This window comes from Coregonus clupeaformis, chromosome 19 (assembly GCF_020615455.1).
Source record: "Coregonus clupeaformis isolate EN_2021a chromosome 19, ASM2061545v1, whole genome shotgun sequence".
Lineage (NCBI taxonomy): Eukaryota > Metazoa > Chordata > Actinopteri > Salmoniformes > Salmonidae > Coregonus > Coregonus clupeaformis.
The window spans coordinates 43,202,124-43,223,374 of record NC_059210.1 but is presented as its reverse complement, the minus strand read 5'-3'; the positions used below and the strand labels follow the sequence as shown (position 1 = coordinate 43,223,374).

Genomic DNA, 21,251 nt, shown 5'->3' with positions numbered 1-21,251 from the left:
GCCGGGCTGGCGACGCGCACCGTAGGCTTGGTGCGAGGGGCAGGAATGGGCCGTACCGGGCTGGCGACACGCACCATTAGCTTGGTGCGGGGAGCAGGAACAGGCCGGGCCGGGCTGGCGACGCGCACCGTAGGCTTGGTGCGGGGAGCAGGAACAGGCCGGGCCGGGCTGGCGATGCGCACCGTAGGCTTGGTGCGAGGGGCAGGAACAGGTCGGGCCGGGCTGGCGACGCGCACCATCAACTTAGTGCAGGGAGCAGGAATGGGCCGGACCGGACTGGTGACACACACCACTTGCTTGGTGTGAGGAGCGGGACTGGGTTTCTTCATAACCCTCCGCTGCCTCAGCTGCCTACACAGTTCCTCTCGCCGTGCCTCTACTTTCTCCTTCTCCCTTATCGCCTCCAGTAGCTCCTCCCTCTGAACCACTAACTCCTGCTCCCTCTGGACCAATAGCCCCCTTAACCTGGTGGCCTCCTCACCTAACCTCCCAATACGCCCTGTAGCTGCCTCCTGCTGCCCCGTCGCCCATGCCGTGTGCCCCCCCTAAAAATATTTTGGGGTTGCCTCTCGTCCGTCCGCCGACAACACTGTTGACGCCGTTGCTCCTCTCCTGCCTGGGTCTCCCCCTTCATAGCCTTCCGGTACCGGACGGCCTCCTCCTCCGTAATCTGCCCCCAACCGAGGAGGACATCCACTAGAGTTACCTCCTGCGTGTGTTCCTGGACACGCTGCTTGGTCCTGGTATGGTGGGATCTTCTGTCACGATCGTCGGGAACAGAGGAGGACCAAGGCGCAGCGTGATGAGCGAACATACTTTACTTTATTAAGTATCACACGATAAACAAAACAACAAACGATAACGTGACGTCCTAGGTATAACACAACCAACACGGAACAAGATCCCACAACTACTGTGGGAAAACAGCCTGTCTAAATGTGGTTCCCAATCAGAGACAACCAGCAACAGCTGACACTCGTTGCCTCTGATTGAGAACCACTCTGGCCAACATAGAAATAGAACAACTAGATAATTAACATAGAACACAAAACACATAGAATCTACACACCCTGGCTCAACATATAGAGTCCCCAGAACCAGGGTGTGACAATAATCGCATCTGTTCTGCTAATATTAATTTGTGCTTATCACTGAAAAGCTCTCATTAGCTAGGTTTCCATCCAATTGGCAACATATTTTCATGAGAATATTCTAACATCCACATGAAGGAAAAATATGAATTTTCCCACCAGTGGTGTGTTTCCACAATACTGACTTGTTGTGGATAGAAATCAGTGCGTGGTGACATAGTGCACACAAAATTCACTTTTTCGTTTACGTTTTCATGTACCGAATAAAATCTAATGTTCAATGTGTTTCCATCACATTTTCAGCTCAACCGATAGTTTTGTCACGAACTGTTGCGTTTAATAGCAAATGTGTCTACTATGGTCTTGGCATTTCCACTGCCATTTCTCGCATAATGAATTTTACAGACAAAAAAGATTCCACCATGTCGAACGAAAAAATTATCTGTCTGCATTTATAAAACTTCCCGTTTCCATCACAGCTGTCATGATTTTTTTTATACGGTATGACTTTAGTCACATAAAAACTGTGGATGGAAACGTGGTTAATCACTCCAAAAACTGTTGTCCAGTCCATTTAGTAGCCAGATTTTAGTCACAGAGATACAGTAATTTCATCCTGTCTCATTTTAGTCAACTGAAATTAATATAATTATAGTTATAGTCTCGTCAATTGGCACTGAAAAATAAGTATTTGACGACTATTTTAGTTTTGTTTACAAAATTAACACTGACACACACACACACACACACACACACACACACACACACACACACACACACACACACACACACACACACACACACACACACACACACACACACAAACAGCCAGGGGCACTAGCAGGCAATTTATCTTGGAGATTAGCATACAGTAATAGCCAACAACATTTCTCCTCTCCTGCCACCAACCCCCCTTCCTCTCACCCCAGGACTGAACCCGTCACACAGTCAGTGTCCTGACTGCGCAAAGTGCTACTACATCTAATAAAAACAATTCTTACACTAATATAGAGGGAAAACCATGTACATGTTGGCAACCCCAACTATATAATTACTACTCATAAATCCAAATAGGACTATAATTGCACCACTGGTTGACGGTGATGGGGTATGGATGTTAGAGCTGATTCCATTCTATGACTTATAATTCTCTGGCTGTGACCTGTGACCCGCAGTGCGCTGACTGTGCGGCCTGATCGTTACTCTAATAAGCCCTGCTCTGTGTCGGGGTCAGCAGGGCGTTAAGGACCACAGCACACATGATGGATTATTGATTACGATTGGTAAATAGTGATAAATGATGTGCATTATAACTATTAATCCTTATTAGACAGATCTGATGACATACTGCACTGGTATTGCATCAGTAGTAGTAGTAGTGGCAGAGGTGTTTCTACCATCGAGTCACTAGATCTATAGTCAATAGTCTGACCCGTTGCTGAAAGCCAAGCCAGCTTTGGGTTGATTTGGTCTGCAGATCTGCATTGTTTTGGTTCACTTGCAATCACAACTCTCTTAAGACAGTATTATGACTTGAGATTCATGCGCTTAACCCACATTTCCTACCATTCCTCTTCCCAAGTCTCCCATTGACGTCAATTAATGATTTACACTACTGTTCAAAAGTTTTAGAACACCTACTCATTCAAGGGTTTGTCTTTATTTTTACAATTTTCTACATGGTAGAATAATAGTGAAGACATCAACACTATGAAATAACACATATGGAATCATGTAATAACCAAGAAAGTGTTAAACAAATCAAAATATATTTTATATTTCAGATTCTTCAAATAGCCACCCTTTGCTTTGATGACAGCTTTGCACAGTCTTGGCATTCTCTCAACCAGCTTCATGAGGTAGTCACCTGGAATGCATTTCAATTAACAGGTGTGCCTTCTTAAAAGTTAATTTGTGGAATTTCTTTCCTTCTTAATGTGTTTGATCCAATCAGTTGTGTTGTGACAAGGTAGGGGGGGGTATACAGAATATATCCCTATTTGGTAAAAGACCAAGTCCATATTATGGCAAGAACAGCTCAAATAAGCAAAGAGAAACAACAGTCCATCATTACTTTAAGACATGAAGGTCAGTCAATACGGAACATTTCAAGAGCTTCATGACATGGGTATCCATGGCCGAGCAGCCGCACACAAGCCTAAGATCACCATGTGCAATGCCAAGCATCGGCTGGAGTGGTGTAAAGCTCTCTTCTCTGGAGTGATGAATCATGCTTCACCATCTCGCAGTCCGACGGACCAATCTGGGTTTGGCGGATGCCAGGAGAACACTACCTGCCCGAATGCATAGTGCCAACTGTAAAGTTTGGTGGAGGAGGAATAATAGTTTGGGGCTGTTTTCCATGGTTCGGGCTAGGCCCCTTAGTTCCAGTGTAGGGAAATCTTAACGCTACAGCATACAATGACATTCTAGACGATTCTGTGCTTCCAACTTTGTGGCAACAGTTTGTGGAAGGCCCTTTCCTGTTTCAGAATGACAATGCCCCTGTGCACAAAGCGAGGTCCATACAGAAATGGTTTGTCGAGATCAGTGTGGAAGAACTTGACTGGCCTGCACAGAGCTCTGACCTCAACCCCATCGAACACCTTTGGGATAAATTCTAATGCCGACTGCGAGCCAGGCCTAATCGCCGGACCTCACTAATGCTCCTGTGGCTGAATGGAAGCAAGTCCCCGCAGCAATGTTCCAACATCTAGTGGAAAACCTTCCCAGAAGAGTGGAGGCTGTTATAGCAGCAAAGGGGGGACCAACTCCATATTAATGCCCATGATTTTGGAATGAGATGTTTGACGAGCACATACTTTTGACCATGTAGTGTATCTTGATTCTGAATGGGGCTGCTAAGGACAGCACATGGCTGGTCTGGACATTTAGCTACATTTTTACATTTTAGTCATTTAGCAGACACTCTTATCCAAAGCAATTAGGGTGCCAATTAAGGCACATTGACAGATATTTCACCTAGTTGTCTCAGGGATTTGAACCAGTGACTTTTCATTTACTGGACCAATGCTCTTAACCGCTAGGTTAAACTGCGTTACTGAGCTTACTGAGCTACTCCTAGAGTCTTTAGACCAGGGTGGATGGGTTGGTGTTGAATCATTTTAGGGGTGTGTGTAGCTGTACCTCTCTGTCCTATTTACGGATCGACAGTCTTTCCTCCCTAAAACACACTCTGTAAATAATGAATGAACTGTCCATCTCACCCAATACACAGGCAGGAGTGTGTCTGGAACACCAAACCTAAACACACACACACACCCACACCCACACCCACACCCACACCCACACCCACACACACACACACACACACACACACACACACACACACACACACACACACACACACACACACACACACACACACACACACACACACACACACACATGGCACAAATTATTTTTGAGGTTTTCTATTAAATATACCACATGGTGTGAACTGTTTATGTATCTGCTTCATAGAGAGATGGAGAGACATAGAGAGAGTAAAGTAGAGAGGGATGCACACAGAAAGAAAGGGAAACAAAGAAATGGTCTGCTAGTGTGTGACCCTGTAATGAGAGGTCTGTTAGCTCTCTCACTGAGAGATCTGCTCCAATGGTGGAGCTTTTTCACACATAGAGATACAGATAAACACAGAACACACACACACACACACGCACACAGTGCAGAGTGGGGTGAGTACTGTGCTCCATCGACCCTGCATGTTCTCTCTCTGCAGGGTACGTGTCATCAACAACATCCCTGCCTGTTAGAGAGGGAGGGGAGAGATAGGGGGAAGGGGAGATGGGAGAAAAGCTGGGTTCACATTTGTGTGAAGCTGACTAAATATAACAAAATATGACAAAATATATAACTAAATATATTTTGTTGTTTTGCTAGTCTCTTAGTGTCCCCCTGCGCTGCGCTGAGACAAAGTGTTTTACTCATTGGAAGTAGGTGTGAGCAGAGCACACATTTGACTAGAATGGAATATCTATTGTCTTGTGCTTGTAACAGAGTCACAGCTTGAGGAAAGAAAGGAGGGAAAGCAAGAGCATAGTGATAGAGGGAGGAGAGGAGAGCAAAATATCATCTAGAAGGTGATTGAACTGTGTACTGTAACTTCAGGTCATGATTAGTCTCTCTGTCACTCACTAACAGGCTCCATCAGGATAGAGGTCTGCTACTCTCCGTCTTTACCCTTTATTCATTTTCCCTTTACTCTTTTTCTCCTGGTCCAATTTCTGAACCATGTAACTAAGACTAACTTGTGTGTGTGTGCATGCGTGTGTGTGCGTGTGTCCGTGTGCGTGTGTCCGTGTGTGCGTGGCCCTAAACATTGTTTGGTGACCAATTCTCTGTCTAACCCCCCAACTCTCTCCTCATCCTCTATCTCCCTCTCTCTGTAGGTTACCCTGGGGATGTAGCTATGTACCATGACCCAGCAGCTCTTTGGCTTGTCTGATTCTTGTCAGGTAAGATACTGCACTATTTAGGAGGGAATGTTAAGGTGATGTATTCAAACACCATAACCTCCATTCTCAATGGAACACAGCACAAGATTAGTAATCAAATACCTGTCATCATAAGCTAGCCAAATGTTTTAGAGGGTTACTGTAATTTTAAAATGTGCATATGGATGTGTGTTACATGTGATGCATAAATGGCCACAATAACTACACCAAGTTTGCTATAGGCTTAATTAGTTCTGGAGATGATATGTAGAAGCTAAGTTATCATTAACATGCAGCTGATTCTCTCTAAGAGGTTACCACAAGGTGAATATTCATTTTCTGAAGATGCTGAAATGGTAGAGCTGGCTAGCGTAAGAATGCAGTGTGTGTGTGTGCATGCACGCGTGTGTTTAGTATAAGAATGTTTGAAGATATTATTATTTGGCTCATCAGTTGAAAATTGATTTTATGAGTTGGCAATTAGATTACAGCATGCTGTTACACCCCTGAAAAAGGGAAGAAATAATCACGAACGTGACGCAGTTATGTTTCCTCACTGACAAATTTAGTGTAATGATTTTACAAAAATACCACATTTTACAGAACAACAGATCTACAGGAACCAGAGATTTGTAGGGTACAAAGCTTATTCAAGTCACAACAGCATAAACTGTAATTCACTAAAACATATACAAATGTTTCAATATAACTGTCAAACACAAAGTAATTTTAGCTCAGTAACCCATAACTACATTTATCAACCATGTCAACAAAGTATTCGAAACACATTATACAAATAACCCCAAATATTATATTAACAACGCACATATTCATTCACAATTAGCATAAAATGGCAGCTACTCTCAGTACGAAGCTATCGCTGCAACCAAGCAGATTACAGTCACACACGCACCTAATAACTCTCTTCAACTTAACTCTAACTTCCTCAAGATGTTACTAACACATACCTTAAACTCTCTTCACAGGTTAGCAAGTTATTACATTCAAATTAACTCGTTTCATATCAATAACGTACCTGAAAAAGGGAAGAAATAATCACGAACGTGACGCAGTTATGTTTCCTCACTGACAAATTTAGTGTAATGAGAAAAAGACCGCGATTCCCCCAGGAAGTTGGGTGGAGACCAGAGCAATCGATCTCAGGCTCATAGATTAAGAGCATTTAGTAGATCACAGATGAACACTTTTACCCTTAAATTAGGCACCACAAAATAAAGTAGTCAATATAACATTTACACATTCCTCTTACAATATTAACCCTTTGACTCTTGACGGATTTTAAACACATTTATGCATTTTATCAATCTCTATGAACTAGTACTGGATGCATTCTCTTTTTAACCTTAGATATTTTAAGATCCTTACATACCATGAACTTACTAATACTTTTTAGTGTATAACAGGCTATGAATATGTCCTTTAACCTGTCACACTCTCCCGACAAAATAAATGTTGTCCCAACATTACCAACATTATCTTCTTAAACAGTCTATAAGCACTGGACGTAGAAAATCCTCTTCTGTAAGATAGTCCTTGAGCAGAGGTCAAAGTTCACAGTTCAAATAGAACCAAGAAGTTATATTCACAGTCCATATCTGTTGACCAGCTGTATAAACAGTCCATAAGCAGTCTTTTCTCATACTATTGTCAACAGTCCATCAGTTTTAATGATCTCTATGCATAGTCTGCTAATTGTCTCGTGAAAGTCTGTGAAATCAGTCAGTAGTCCATGGTCAAACATGTCAACTCTGTCTGTGGCCTCAAGTTTGCTGAAGTCCATACATGTAGGGTGGCTGAAGGTAATATCGCTGTAGTGATGGCAGCCATGGAACCAGTCCTGGTGCAGGGTAGACAGGGAACAACTGTGGCTGTGGCTGTATACTGTAGCAGGAAGGGATACCAAGCTGATCATAGGTGATACGTCTTGGAGGGTGTCTCTCTCTTTGTGGCAGCTGGTAAGCTGGTTCCTCAGGTTCAGCAGCAGCAGTTAATGAAGGAAAGGCACTTAGTGGACGATCATCCAGCACATTTTCAGCAGGCAAGTTCATCTCCTCAGCAGGCAGTTCTTTAACTGTTGTTTTCTCCTCCAGCTGATTTTCAACAAGCGGCTGTGCTGGTAGCATATCAGGAACTGGCACCGCAACTGTTTGTTTCACTGGTGGGGGCCTGTTTTCCGACTCTCTCGCTGGTTCAGCATACCTCTCAGGTACTGTAGGAGATGTGGGGACCTGTAGCGGCTCATGATGAAGGTCATATTCATCCCCGCTGTCTTCATCAGAATCTAGAGGCTGTGATCCAGGCTGATGTCTCTTTTTCTTACTTTTGTCATCTTTAGTCATTTCTGGTTGTCTCTCAAAAGGTAAGTGGTCACAGGACATGAGCAGGTTTCTGTGCAGGACCCGGGAGCGTCCCCTACCCCTTTTCTGGTCTCAACTCATAAATCGGCAGGTCTGAACCCATTTGTCTCACTACTGTGTGAATTTGATCTTCCCAATAGTTACGGAGTTTGCCTGGTCCTCCTCTTGGTGTCAGGTTTTTAATCAGAACTCGCTCGCCAGGCTGTAGCACTGAACTCCTAACTTTAGTGTCATAGTACTTCTTACTTCTTTCAGCAGCTTTCTGAGCATTTTCTTTTGCAATGGCGTATGCTTCTTCCATTCCTCGTTTCCAGTTCTCCACGTAGTCTCGCTGGTTACTGGAACCTGCCTCTGTGCACAATCCAAAGAACATATCAACTGGAAGCCTGGGTGATCTCCCAAACAGAAGATAAAATGGTGAATAGCCAGTCACTTCGCAACGGGTGCAGTTATAGGCATAAACCAGTTTGTTTAGAGACTCCTTCCAGTTTGACTTTTGTGTCTCAGTTAGTGTCTTTAGCATTTGCAACAATGTTCTGTTCATTCGTTCCACTTGACCGTTCCCCATCGGGTGGTAGGGTGTTGTTCTGGACCCCAGGGATGGGCTGGCGGTCGGGATGTGTCTTTCTGTTCAGGTCTCTGTAATCTATACACAACCGGAGGGTCCCGTCCTTCTTCCTAACACACACGACAGGTGAAGAATATGAAGAGTTTGACTTCCTAACCCAACCCTGGGCATGAGGTCATGAAGGTAACCCTTCATCTCCTGATACAGTGGCCTGGGCACTGACATGTATGTGCGCTTGACTGGTTCAGAGTCCTTTAGAGAAATAGTCATTTTCAATCGTTCAATGCAGCCAATGTCATTGTCTGATCTGGAGAAGGAGTGACACTCTTCTCTAAGCATTTTCCTAACAACCTCTCTCTGTTCTTCGGTTAGGTGACTTAAACCTACTGGTGGATCCCACTGTTCAGTAGCAGTACATGGAGTTTGAACACTAGTGTGATTCACTGTGGCTGGGGTGACAGCTTTTTCAAAGACTTGGGCAGGTAACACAGTCATAATGGTTTGTACTGTACCGATTATGGTGCGTCCTAGCAGGGCAATGTCGTGGTCAGTGGGGTTAGAGACATCCAGCATGACAACTGGAAAGACACCTTTCTTAACTCTGACTAGTGTGTCAAAGAACTCAAGTTCATCTGGCCACTGCGGGTTCAGGTCTGGCTGGAAAAGCATTGTCATGTCGTCTTTGAAAGGCTGGGAAGCTACCCGGCACTCAATCTGAATGCTACTGTGTTTTGGTACAGCAACCTTCTCTTTCTTGGTTTTCACTGCGTATTCATCTGTCTGTTCTGCGCTAACAGCCTGTATAAAAGCCCTAACCTTATTTCTTTTGAGGCTTGGGAAAGCTTTTTTCACTGTACTGTACCGTTTAGTCTTTTCGGTCCTTGTCAGGATGTGCTCAATAACATTGAAACCTATGATGGGATGAGATAGGTGACAGCCTTTCATTACCAGCACTGGGATGATCAGTTCCTTCGTTTGGTCAGTTTCAGAGGCTAGCCGAAAAGTTGTTTCAATCCATCCCAGGTACGGCATTTCAGTCCCATTTGCTGCCGTCAATCTTAGATCATCAGGTGAGTCCAGAATTTCTGAAACATCCCTCAGCCTTGCGTTTGGGAGAGATTCCGCTTTCCATCGTTCATCAATGACCGATACCTGAGAGCCTGTGTCCCATAGAGCTTGGAGGTGGTGGCGATTCAGGTGACACTCAACAAGGCACTGTCTACCGACTAGCGAGGTGACCTTATGGGGGTGGCAACCTTGAGCTAGGGATGGTAAAGAGTGGGCATTTTCTTCTGTACAGGAAAGCTTTTCACAGGTAGAGTCAATTTTCAGGTGAGTGCATTTTTCCTTATGTTTAGTCCAATGTTGGTTTTGACATCCTTTGGAACAGTACAGTGTCTCTTTACATGATGAACATTGTTTCAGGTTCTCAAATGACTCTTCTCTGGCACAATTTGCACATTTCTGGGACTTTTTGGTAGCTATGGTTAACACTTGTCCCTCAGCGGTAACCCTTCCCCGTTTAAAGGGGCCTCTTTGGATGGTCTGACTCCCGGATTTTACATCCAGCTTGAAAATGTTCTCCACTCCCACATCGGAAGCAGTGTGTGCAGCGTGCATCTGTTCTGGCCTGCTGGCAGACAAAACACCTCCCCTTGGAGCTTGAGCAGAGCGGTTGGTATACAGGTTAGGTGCATATTGATACTGCGCAGGGTCAGGTGCTTGGGGCTGACTGTAGTTGCTGTAATACTGCTGCTGGGAAACAGGTGGCTGGGGGTCCCTATCTGGCCTCCCTAACTGGAAGTGGGGCATGGGCATAAGGCGATGACTGAAACATAGGCTGCTGTAATGTCTCCTTAATCTGAGCAATCTCTGCACTGAGACCTTTTAGGAAGCTACACCTGTCTTAAGTTCAGCTAACTCTGTTAACAGTTCTGCGGGTATCTTAGCTTTGGCTTCCTTCACAGGACACTTTGCAGATGGCGTATCTTCTAACTGAACTACACTTACAGTTGTAGCAGGCTGTGGGGCATTAAAACGCTTTTTGTTTCGTCTTTCTATCTCATTAGCACAAGCAATGTTAAGCTTCTCTAGCAAAACCTCATCTGATGTTTCGCTATCAAGCAGGAGAGGCTGCATGTCTATCCTGATACTGTCACTCTGGAGACCTGTAAGGACTGTGTGTAAACACATGCGCTGGACTAGAGCAGGGTCATACTTAAGCCCTGATTCTGACTCCTGGGACGCAAATAGTACTTTCTGCCTCAAATCTAAGACGCGCATCAGGAAGCTTTGAGGGGTCTCCTTGCTATGCTGTGCTTCTGAAGCTAGCTGTTTGTAAAGCTCTGTTGCACTCTTCTCTTGGAAGTGGGAACGCAGGATGCATCTAAGTGTGGGAAGAGTTAGCTGGGGTTTACCTTCCAAGTAGCTGCGTAGCTGTGAGCCTGGAGAAATAGCCCTGATTACTGCGTCTACTATTTCTACCTCAGGATAGCCTCTGTTAAGTCCATTCTCAATCTGATGGGCAAGGCTGGAAAAAGTCAGTTTATCTTTCTGGCCCGGTTCACCTATCTGACCAGAAATTTTTAACTCTTTGCGCCAGTATGAGCCGGGCTGTGCACTGGGTGAGAGCTGCATGCTCCTCTGAAGATGGGCAGGGGGTTGGGGCTGGCGCAGAGAATCACTGGCTTGGTCTGCAGTACTCTGCTCAGTTCCCACCCCCTTGTTGTGGGGTTACAGTTCTCAGTCCCTCTATTCTGTGATGTGTTCTGGCTGTTTCAATATCATGGTCAGTTTGCCCTGTCTTGCTATCTATGCCACTGATCATCTCTGTCATTTTGTCTTTAAGTAACAATAATTCCGACATGCCGCCATCTTCTAACTCTGCAACTTCCTCTCTTTCAAGGAACATCATAATGTGAGTCATCAGTGATATGCGGGATTTGTCTTGAACATCTCTTCTCTGTTCGCCTGATATGTCAAGGAAATCACATACGTCTAGTAACTTGTCTTTAGTCAGGGTGTGCAATTCTCCTACTACCTCTTCCTGTAGTTCTTCCAAGGCGGTTGTCATGTTGACAGGACAGGAGGAACCTTTACTGTGCAGGAGTTGACTCTGAATTAGATGGTCCTTACTGTCTCTGATGGTCTCTCAACGGCCTCAGTTGACACGTACTTAACCCCCCAACTTCCAGCTCCCCTCGAACAGCAACACTTTCCTCACTGCAGCCTGCCTGGGTTGTTATGTAGGGATTTAGCTGGCTCGGAATTCAGCGACCAGGATGTGGAAGCCGGACATCTGAGCAGCAATCTCAGCGGAGCCTCCAAAATGTTACACCCCTGAAAAAGGGAAGAAATAATCACGAACGTGACGCAGTTATGTTTCCTCACTGACAAATTTAGTGTAATGATTTTACAAAAATACCACATTTTACAGAACAACAGATCTACAGGAACCAGAGATTTGTAGGGTACAAAGCTTATTCAAGTCACAACAGCATAAACTGTAATTCACTAAAACATATACAAATGTTTCAATATAACTGTCAAACACAAAGTAATTTTAGCTCAGTAACCCATAACTACATTTATCAACCATGTCAACAAAGTATTCGAAACACATTATACAAATAACCCCAAATATTATATTAACAACGCACATATTCATTCACAATTAGCATAAAATGGCAGCTACTCTCAGTACGAAGCTATCGCTGCAACCAAGCAGATTACAGTCACACACGCACCTAATAACTCTCTTCAACTTAACTCTAACTTCCTCAAGATGTTACTAACACATACCTTAAACTCTCTTCACAGGTTAGCAAGTTATTACATTCAAATTAACTCGTTTCATATCAATAACGTACCTGAAAAAGGGAAGAAATAATCACGAACGTGACGCAGTTATGTTTCCTCACTGACAAATTTAGTGTAATGAGAAAAAGACCGCGATTCCCCCAGGAAGTTGGGTGGAGACCAGAGCAATCGATCTCAGGCTCATAGATTAAGAGCATTTAGTAGATCACAGATGAACACTTTTACCCTTAAATTAGGCACCACAAAATAAAGTAGTCAATATAACATTTACACATTCCTCTTACAATATTAACCCTTTGACTCTTGACGGATTTTAAACACATTTATGCATTTTATCAATCTCTATGAACTAGTACTGGATGCATTCTCTTTTTAACCTTAGATATTTTAAGATCCTTACATACCATGAACTTACTAATACTTTTTAGTGTATAACAGACTATGAATATGTCCTTTAACCTGTCACACATGCTGTTAAAGAAAGGCCCTGGGTGGAACGGCTGCTAGTCTCAAACGCTATCTGCACCCAAAGCACACATACACACACACACACCACAAACACACAGATAACATTGCGCTGGGCGCTCATCAAAATGCTGGCCAACCAAGTTAATTACAGTGTTGTGCTGAAGGGCTGTGACTTACAGAGAGAGATAAAAAGAGAGCGAGAGAGACAGAGAGAGAGGGTGGGTAGAGAAAGAGAGAGATGGAGAGAGAGGGGGAGAGAGAGGAGGGGAGAGATGAATCGAAAGAGGGGGAGAGAGGGGGAGAGAGAGATGGAAAGAGAGAGATGAAAAGTGGGGACCTCACTCTCAGGACAGTATTTTCATGTTATTTTTATGAGGTTACTCTTCTGTAGAATGAGAACTTATCTAGGAATAAAATAGTTTATAGTTTGGTTGGTCAATCGATCATAAAGATGACTCTGGGCACTTCTTTTTTTTTCACACACACACACCTTTCCTTGGGGTGTGACGTCAGCTTGGAAGAGCATGGGTGAATCATTTATTAACACAGACCCTAGTGGGGGATACATTTCTCAAATAGTTGCAGGAGGATCTTATTGATAAGACAACCTACAGTAATGAAAATGCTGGATTGTTTGGATGACCCAACTGCTGGGTTGCAGGCATTGGGTCACTTAGTTGGGTTGTTTTCTTTAAAATCTCTTAGATGTAAAGTCCCCCATATGGGGGACTTTGAGCGGTTCTGGACCGGTTCCGACTGACATTTTGGTGTGCAAAGCGCTCTGTGAATGCTGTAGGGTCCCGGGCCTTATAGTGCCAGAAAGCCTAATCTGTCCGCTCTCTGCTTCCACTCTCTCTGCGGAGCTGACTTGAAGTGTCAGGTTTCAGACCCTACATTTGCATAGGGAGTGACGTGTCACATTCTCTGGCCTATCCAGACAAATAATCAATGTTCTCTTCCTCTGAGCGAGTGAGCCCAGCCTGGGAGACGGCATATGAACGGTGAAAGTCTAGCGAATCTTGCTGTCATATTCTCAAACGGATTTAGAGCTCTCAACATGAAAAAATTCTAAATAATTTAATGGAATTGAAACAAGACCACTTTCTCTTGGTGAAAGATGGACAAAATCACTTTGTGCTTCAAGCTGAAGTTGTAATGAGTCTGCACACATTTGAGTGGTGTCTTTGCGCCGCTCAGTGGAAGTTTAGGAGAGAATTATCTGTCGTCAGTTATAAGAAATAGTGCCAATATTGTACTGTCACTAAGTATGATCATATTTATTTTACAGTAATAAGAAATGTGAATTTTTATAATAAGTAAAAATGTGATTGTTACTATATTTAGAAAGCATTTCAGTCATTTCAAGCCCTATTGCCCCACTTTTGTTGAATAGGAAAAACATCATATGTGATTTTTCATATTTTCATAATATTTAGTACTATGTACTTGAGCTTGTGTCCTCAAAAGTGAGTACATCTCAGCAATTTTTTTATTTTTTATTACCAGAAAGGTGACTTCCAGACCTTTTTAAAACGATGCTACATTACCAGTTCTTGTTTATGGCCATCTGATGAAAAATAATTACGTTTGGATATGTCTATTTAGGCAGAAATCAAAATGTTGCCTTATCGTTCAAGAGGTTTTTAAAGAGCAATGTTGGGTTGTTAATGTTGGGTTATTGGTGCTGAGTTATTGAGATATTACACAGTGGGTCAGATCAGAAGACTGAAGGCGTAGCTTAATATGGGTGTGGCTTTCAGATATTTATTTTTGGCCAGCTGTGAGAGTAAATGTAATTCCTGTTAATCTGTTCTCTTGCATTGTTATCACATGTTACGGTTGAACACTCACAGTTATGAAGCTTCAATTAGGCTTATTGTAGCAATGCGCATGCCCCACCCACCTGAGGATCTGTCTATTTCAAATAAAATGTCAAATAAAATAAAATGTTACTTGTCACATGTGCCGAATACAACATGTGTAGACCTTACTGTGAAATGCTTACTTACAAGCCCTTAACCAACAATACAGTTTTAAGAAAATAGAGTTAAGAAAAGATTTACTAAATAAACTAAAGTAAAAATTAAAAAAATTTAAAAAATAATGAGGCTATATACAGGGGATGTCGGTACCGAGTCAATGTGCGGGGATATAGGTTAGTCGAGGTAATTTGTACATGTAGGTAGGGGTAAAGTGACTATGCAAATAGTCTGGGTGGCCATTTGATTAATTGTTCAGCAGTCTTATGGCTTGGGGGTAGAAACTGTTAAGGAGACTTTTGGACCTAGACTTGGCGCTCCGGTACCACTTGCCGTGCGGTAGCAGAGAGAACAGTCTATGACTTGGGTGACTGGAGTCTTTGACAATTTTTTGGGCCTTCCTCTGACACCGCCTAGTATATAGGTCCTGGATGGCAGGAAGCTTGGCCCCAGTGATGTAATGGGTCGTACGCACTACCCTCTGCTCTTGATGGTGCAGCTGTATAACTTTTTGAGGATCTGGGGACCCATGCCAAATCTTTTCAGTCTCCTGAGGGGGAAAAGGCGTTGTCGTGCCCTCTTCATGACTTTCTTGGTGTGTTTGGATCATTATAGTTTGTTGGTGATGTGGACACCAAGGAAATTGAAACTCTTGACCCGCTCCACTACAGCCCCGTCGATGTGAATGGGGGCATGTTCGGCCCTCCTTTTCCTGTAGTCCACAATCATCTCCTTTGTCTTGCTCATGTTGAAGGAGAGGTTGTTGTCCTGGCACCACACTGTCAGGTCTCTGACCTTCTCCCTATAGGCTGTCTCATCCCTTCACCTCGTTTTTTATAACATCTTTGGTCTGACAGACGTTACGTGACAACCAGAATGCATTGTATGATGTCAACAAACATGGCGCCACACATACACTACATGACCAAAAGTATGTGGACACCTGCACGTCGAATATCTCATTCCAAAATCATGAGCATTAATATGGAGTTGGTTCCCCCTTTGCTGCTATAACAGCCTCCACTCTTCTGGGAAGGCTTTCCACTAGATGTTGGAACATTGCTGCGGGGAATTGCTTCCATTCAGCCACAAGAGCATTAGGTGAGGTTGGGTACTGATGTTGGGCGATTAGTCCTAGCTCGCAGTCGGCATTCCAATTCAACCCAAAGGTTGAAAGCACAGATTTGTCTAGAATGTCATTATATGCTGTAGTGTTAACATTTCCCTTCACTGGAACAAAGGGGCCTAGCCCAAACCATGAAAAACAGCCCCAGACCATTATTCCTCCTCCACCAAACTTTACAGTTGGCACTATGTATTCAGGCAGGTAGCGTTCTCCTGGCATCCGCTGAACCCAGATTCGTCCATCGGACTGCCAGATAGTGAAGTGTGAATCATCACAGCTTTACACCACTCCAGCCGGCGCTTGCCATTGCACATGGTGATCTTAGGCTTGTGTGCGGCCGCTCGGCGATGGAAAACCATTTCATGAAGCTCCAGACAAACAGTTATTGTGCTGCCGTTGCTTCCAGAGGCAGTTTGGAACTTGGTAGTGAGTGTTGCAACCGAGGACAGGCGATTTTTACACACTACGAGCTTCAGCACTCGGCGGTCCCGTTCTGTGAGCTTGTGAGGCCTATCATTTCGCAGCTGAGCCGTTGTTCCCCCTAGACGTTTCCACTTCACAATAACAGCACTTACAGTTGACCAGGGAAGCATCCTATGACGGTGCCACGTTGAAAGCCACTGAGCTCTTCAGTAAGGCCATTCTACTGCCAATGTTTGTCTATGGAGATTGCATGGCTTTGTGCTCGTTTTTATACACCTGTCAGCAACGGGTGTGGCTGAATTAGCCGAATCCACTAATTTGAAGGTGTGTCCACATACAGTGCATTTGGAAAGTATTCAGACCCTTTCCCTTTTTCCACATTTTGTTACGTTACAGCCTAATTCTAAAATTGATTAAATTATTTTTCCCCCTCATCAATCTACACACAATACCCCATAATGACAAAGTGAAAACATATATTTTTTAAATGTTTGCACATTTATTAAAAATACAAAACAAAAATACCTTATTTCCATAAGTATTCAGACCCTTTGCTATGAGATTCAAAATTGAGCTCAGGTGCATCCTGTTTCCATTTATCATCCTTGAAATGTTCCTACAAATTGATAGGAGTCCACCTGTGGTAAATTCAATTGATTGGACATGATTTGGAATAGCAAACCTGTCTATATAAGGTCCCACAGGTGACAGTGCACGTCAGAACAAAAAACAAGCCATGAGCTCAAAATAATTGTCCGTTGAGCTCCGAGACAGGATTGTGTCGAGGCACAGATCTGGGGAAGGGTACCAAAAAATGTCTGCAGCATTGAAGTACCCCAAGAACACAGTGGCCTCCTTCATTCTTAAATGGAGGAAGTTTGGAACCACCAAGACTCTTCCTAGAGCTGGCCTCCCGGCCAAACTGAGCAAACGGGGGTGAAGGGCCTTGGTCAGGGAGGTGAGGCGGAGATGGGCGAACCTTCCAGAAGGACAACCATCTCTGCAGCACTCTACCGATCAGGCCTTTATGGTAGAGTGGCCAGATGGAAGCCACTCCTCCGTAAAAGGCACATGACAGCCCGCTTGGATTTTGCCAAAAGGCACCTAAAGGACTCTCAGACAATGAGAAACAAGATTCTCTGGTCTGATGAAACCAAGATTGAATTATTTGGCCTGAATGCCAAGCATCACGTCTGGAGGAAACCTGGCACCATCCCTACGGTGAAACATGGTGGTGGCAGCATCATGCTGTGGGGATGTTTTTCAGCTGCAGGGACTGGGAGACTAGTCAGCCTCGAGGGAAAGAGAGATTCTTGATGAAAACCTGCTCCAGAGCGCTCAGGACCTCAACAGGACAACGACCCTAAGCACACAGCCAAGACAACGCAGGAGTGGCTTCGGGACAAGTCTCTGAATGTCCTTGAGTGGCTCAGCCAGAGCCCTTACTTGAACCCGATCGAACATCTCTGGAGAGACCTGAAAATAGATGTGCAGCGACGCTCCCCATCAAACCTGACAGAGCTTGAGAGGATCTGCAGAGAACAATGGGAGAAACTCCCCAAATACAGGTGTGCCAAGCTTGTAGCGTCATACCCAAGAAGACTAAAGGCTGTAATCGCTGCCAAAGGTGCTTCAACAAAGTACTGTGTAAATGGTCTGAATACTTATGTAAATGTTATATTCAGTTTATTTTTATTTTTAAGACATTTGCTGAAATTACTAAAAACATGTTTTTGCTTTGTCATTATGGGGTATTGTGTGTAGATTGATTGGGGGCTGTAACGTAACAAAATGTGGAAATACTCAAGGGGTCTGAATACTTTCCGAATGCACTGTACTTTTGTATATATATTGTATAAATTGAACATGTAAAATGTTGATCCCATGCTTCATGAGCTGAAATAAAAGATCCCAGAAATGTTCTATATGCACAAAAAGCTTATTTCACACAAATGTTGGGCACTAATTTGTTTACATCCCTGTATGTGAGCATTTCTCCTTTGCCAAAATAATCCATCCACATGACAGGTGTGGCATATCAAGAAGCTGATTAAACAGCATGATCATTACACAGGTGCACCTTGTGCTGGGGACAATAAATGGCCACTCTTAAATGTGCTGTTTTGTCACACAACACAGTGCCACAGATGTCTCAAGTTTTGAGGGAGCGTGCAATTTGCATGCTGACTGCCGGAATGTCCACCAGAGCTGTTGTCAGATAATGTAATGTTAATTTCTTTACCATAAGCTGCCTCCTACGTTGTTTTAGAGAATTTGGCAGAATGTCCAACCAGCCTCACATCCGCAGACCACGTGTATGGCATCTTGTGGTTGGGCAGTTTGCTGATGTCAACGTTTTGAACAGAGTGTCCCATGGATGCATTGGGGTTATGGTATGGGCAGGCAAAAGTTACGGACAACGAACACAATTGCATTTTATCGATGGCAATTTGAATGCACAGAGATACCATCGTGCCATTCAACCACCGCCATCACCTCATGTTTCGGCATGATAATGCATGGCCCCATGTCGCAAGGATCTGTACACAATTCCCGGAACCTGAAAATGTCCCAGTTCTTCCATGGCCTGCATACTGTACTTACCATACATGTCACCCATTGAGCATGTTTGGGATGCTCTGGATCGACATGTATGACAGTGTGTTCCAGTTCCCACCAATATCCAGCAACTTCACACAGCCATTGAAGAGGAGTGGAACAACATTAAACAGGCCACAATCAACAGCCTGATCAATTCTATGCGAAGGAGATGTGTCGCGCTGCATGAGGCAAATGGTGATCACACCAGATATTGACTGGTTTTCTGATCCATACCCCTACTTTTTTTTAAGGTATCTGTGACCAACAGATGCATATCTGTATTCCCAGTCATGTGAAATCCATAGATTAGGGCCTAATGAATTTATTTAAATTCACTGATTTCCTTATATGAACTGTAAGTCAGTAAAATCTTTGAAATTGTTGCATGTTGCATATTAATATTTTTGTTCAGTATACATCTAGTAAATAATCTTATTATATTAGTATATGTGATATCCCCCCCAAAAAATTGCAGCACACAAACTGAACATGATGAACATGAAAGACATTTACTGAAAATAACTATAACGCCCCTTATAAGACACGCCTCCTGATAATAAGCTAAGGATTACATTTTTACATTTTTTGTCAGTTTAGCAGATGCTCTTATCCAGAGCGACTTACAGTTAGTGAGTGCATACATTTTTCATACTAGCCCCCCGTGGGAAACGAACCCACAACCCAGGCGTTGCAAGCACCATGCTCTACCAAGTGAGCTACAGGATAAGACCCAGCTGCTGGGTCAACCCAGCATGAAAGTTAAAAATAAATAGCTGATGGTTAATTAACCCATGTTTGGGTAATCCCAACAACCCAACATGTTGGGTTATTCACTCAACCCAACTGGCTGGGTCAAAATAACCCTGTGTGTGTTCTGTCTAATATTTACCCAGCGCTGGGTTACCAAATAACCAACATTTTGTTGTTTTTAACCCAGCATTCAGCAGAGTGTACTGTTTGGGACTACCTGAACCTAGAGTACAAAAGGAGTACATTGATAGTAGTGTGTGTTACACCTAGCAGTGTTAGATTCAGACTATAGTGTATACACAGCAACAGCCTCTTGCAGTATCAGAGCTCAGAGCTGACTCTGTCTCAGAGAAGCTTTCATCCTCCTACCTGCTGACACACACACACTCACACAAATGCATTCATGCACGCACACTCACACACATACTCATGCACATGCACGCATGCACGTCACACACACACACGCTCTCTCTCTCTCTCTGTTCAGATTGGTTTTTGAAGACAGTACTCAGATCATACATAGTTAACACCTCTCTCTCTAGCCCTGGTTGTAGAATGAACATTATTGAAGGGGTTCAGTGGAATGGCATTAGGTTGTTGGTTGTGAAGAGACAGTGGTACTAGTTCTGCTGCTTGGTAGATAGTCTGGGCTTAGGGAGACAGAGAGGGAGCTTTAGTTGAGGAGTTGAGGAGATAGTATCAGCTCGGTCGCACACACACATACAGACACACACACACACACACACACACACAGAGCGGAGACATCAGAACACTGGGCTTCTATATCAGCATGCCATCTGAACAGACGTATCCTGATACAGCCACAGGCATACATACACACATACACACACACATAAACAGGCACACACACACATGCACACACAGTATTGCGCAGTGGGAAGAGTAACAGAGTTTGCTGCAGTAGAGAGAGATTGGGGAAAGAGGGCAAGAGAGGGAGGCAGAAAGAGGACGAGATAAAGGGAAAGAAGTGGAGAGGGAGAGAGAAAGAGAGAGAGAGACAGAGAAAGAGGGGTGGGGGGGGAGCATTCTCCAAACCGTCTCCTATCCCTTTAGTCATGGTCTGACTGGCTGTGAAGTAGACATTACTGTCAGCTCTTGTTAACAATACCCCAAAACTCTCCCAAAACTCTCACATAACTCTCCCAAAACTCTAACATCTTTGAGGCCAGCAGAAAACATGGAGTTTGTCACCTGTACAGTAGATACATAGGGCTGCTTTAGTTGTTTAGCCTGATCTCTTGCTGTTCCCCCCCCTCACTCTCTCTTTCTCTCTCTCTTCTCTCCTTTAGAAGGTCTGATGTCCAGACTCTGTGCTCTTCCATGTATGGTCCAGTGGAACTCTCCTTGACCATTATATAGACTTCAAACACACCCAGCAGTTACTGCGACCACACCTCACAACTACCTCACCTTGACCCTTGACCCCTTAGCTTTAAACCCTCACCCCTGACCCATACTCTTTACCTCTAACCCCTCACTCCTCCTAATCCTTAACCTTACTCCCCCTCTCCTCTCCTCTCCTCTCCTCTCCTCTCCTCTCCTCTCCTCTCCTCTCCCTCTCCTCTCCTCT

At 44.0% G+C, this 21,251-nt stretch overlaps 1 long non-coding RNA gene across 1 annotated transcript in view; it reads left to right on the top strand.

The window, feature by feature from the left end:
• LOC121531350 overlaps positions 1–21,203 on the top strand; it is a 35,105-nt gene extending 13,902 nt beyond the window's left edge. The window contains exons 2-3 of the long non-coding RNA XR_005994131.1: positions 5,504–5,569; positions 20,971–21,203. This is a non-coding gene — a long non-coding RNA (uncharacterized LOC121531350). The remainder of the gene's footprint in view (positions 1–5,503; positions 5,570–20,970) is intronic.
• The last annotated feature ends 48 nt before the right edge of the window (positions 21,204–21,251 follow it).